Raw genomic sequence first — 2,454 nt, 5'->3', positions numbered from 1 at the left:
TCACTCACCTGAAACAGAAAGAAATCTAGAAAAAAACCCAAAAAATCAAGAAATCTTACTGAAATCTGTTCCAAAACAAAGATCGAGATCAAAAACTATTCATTATTTGCTAACCCCTAAATCAGAGAAACATATCGAAAAAGTTTCAGATTCAAAAACCAAAAAAAATCAAAAGAAACAGTTTCAGATTCAGTTTCAGATTCAAAACCTAAATCGCCGTTGTTACTGATTCCTGTTGATGAAATACTCTGACGATTAATCACTAGGTAAGTTTTGATTTGAAGCTGTTAGTTTTGATTCCTGTTGTTACTGATTCGTGGGTCGAAAATTTCTGAACTAGGGTTTGTAATGAGATTACAACAAACATAACTCATTCTGACTGATAATTTTACAGATCGGAGAAGGAGAACAATCGTTTGTGCATAAAATCCATGAAATAACTGATTAAATAGAAACAAAGGTAAGTCATGGATGTGATATAACTGATTGATTTAGTGGATTTCATTTCTGAGATGTTACTGTTTGAAAACCCTAGAAACTCTAAGTTGAATTGCAATCAACTAACTTGATTTTATTACTACATCAACTGCAGATTCAGAATCAAATTTCTTTTGGAATAAAAATGGTGAAAGGAAAAATGAATCCCCCTAGAAAAGATGATACAATTACAGGTACTAAGTTGTGAAAACTATTGTTGTCATGGTCTCATGTTTATTTCTCATATAATGCTTGTGAATATGTAATTACACAGACAAGGACATGTGTAACTATAAGTTACACACTCAAAATTTAACCACTGACTGTGTTGTGGTTTGTATATTGATTGTGTAACTTATAGTTACACATACCAAGTGAGACTGTCACCACTGACTTGCCTAGGGATGTGTAACTAGTAGTTGCACATAAAAAATTGGTTGTGTTTAGGATGTGTAACTTGTAGTTACACATAGAAAATTGGTTGTGTAAATTAAAGTTACTCATTAATATGCATGTGTAAGTTAAAGTTACACCTTGTAGAATGTCTAGGATTGAGTGTGTAACTTGTAGTTAAAATCTACTAACTGAAGAAATTTAAAAGTTTCTAATGTAAGTGATGCTTTTGAATGTATAACTACGCAAACAAGGGCCTGTGTAACTTTAAGTTACACATTCAAAATCTCACCACTATGTTGTGGTTTGTATATTGAGTGTGTAACTTGTAGTTACACATACAAATGAGCCTTGCAGAAGTGGCTGTGTAACTTGTAGTTACACATCTTAACTGTGAGTTACACATTCAAGATGTTACCAATGACTTGCAAAGTGGCTGTGTAACTATAAGATACACATTGAAAATCTAATCACTGACTTGCCAATTGACTGTGTAACTACAAGTTACACATGCATAATAACATAACTGATTTGGCAATTGCCTAGATAACTAAAAGTTACACATGCAAAAATATAACCTATGACTGTATTGTGTTTGTAAATTATAGTTGGACATAAAAAAATGACCCCTTTAAACCTTCATATGCATGTAAGTTAAGGTTACACAACACAGAATAGAATGATTCAGTTTGTGTACTTGGCAAATACACATAGTTTGTAACATGATTTTCATTTTGTAGTTAAAAACGAGTGTATTTGATAAGTACACAACATACTGACTCATGCTATTTTTGTGTGTGATGTGTACAGGAAACCTAAGGCAGTCGTTGAATGCAGTAAAGGATTTAGTAAAGGTGATAAAGCCTATAGGACTGACTGATAGGGCTCATAGATATCTTAGGAGAGCTGCTTACGGAGAACTCGTAATGATGTATTACGATGACTATGATACAACTGTACCAACTACAACAAGACAGATAACTACCAAACAAACACGGCTTGAAGCTCTTGAACTGCTTTGACATGGATTGTGAGACACCATGTTCATTCAAGTTTGCTGATGATAAGATTATAGAGTCTACACCGGCAAAGCTGGCTGGTATATTTTGCATGCAGAGGATTGGAAGCAGAAAGGGTCAGAAGCTGTTAAAGTACTATTGTCCTAGTGATTTGACTGACAATGTTTTATACATCAAATACTTCACCGATATCAAATCTACAAAGCATCAGACGACGGTGACTAAGACAAACATTTTAGAGAAGATAAAACAACTTATGGCAAAAAGGAGAAAAAGTGGGAAAAGAAAGAAAGTTGATGAAAAGGATCTAGTTTGCCTGATAGGTCTTTATCTTTGCTGTGTATTGTTTTTTGGCGACAAAAATGCCAATGGAGTGAACGCGAAATATCTTAGTATCGTTGAAACTTATGATACGGTGCTCAAGGTGTCGTGGCCTGATTTAATACACGAGCACTTGTTTGAAGAGATTCATACTAATCTTAGTTGTTTGTCAAATGTGAAGGCTTGTGTGCAATACCTACTGGTAAAAAGCTTGTGTGTAATTTCTATTCCAGCAGTTTTAGTG

The 2,454-nt window shown here is 34.0% G+C and overlaps 1 long non-coding RNA gene across 1 annotated transcript; it reads left to right on the top strand.

Annotated features, from left to right (window-relative positions):
* The first annotated feature begins 391 nt into the window (after positions 1 to 391).
* Positions 392 to 1,839, top strand: LOC113331471. Its single transcript, XR_003350943.1, has 3 exons — positions 392 to 460; positions 593 to 671; positions 1,681 to 1,839. It is a non-coding gene; the product is annotated as an uncharacterized LOC113331471 (long non-coding RNA).
* Positions 1,840 to 2,454: the final 615 nt, after the last annotated feature.

The sequence above is a fragment of the Papaver somniferum genome, chromosome 1 (genome assembly GCF_003573695.1).
Source record: "Papaver somniferum cultivar HN1 chromosome 1, ASM357369v1, whole genome shotgun sequence".
NCBI lineage: Eukaryota > Viridiplantae > Streptophyta > Magnoliopsida > Ranunculales > Papaveraceae > Papaver > Papaver somniferum.
Note: the sequence above shows the minus strand (reverse complement) of the source record. Positions and strands in the feature narration are given on the sequence as shown.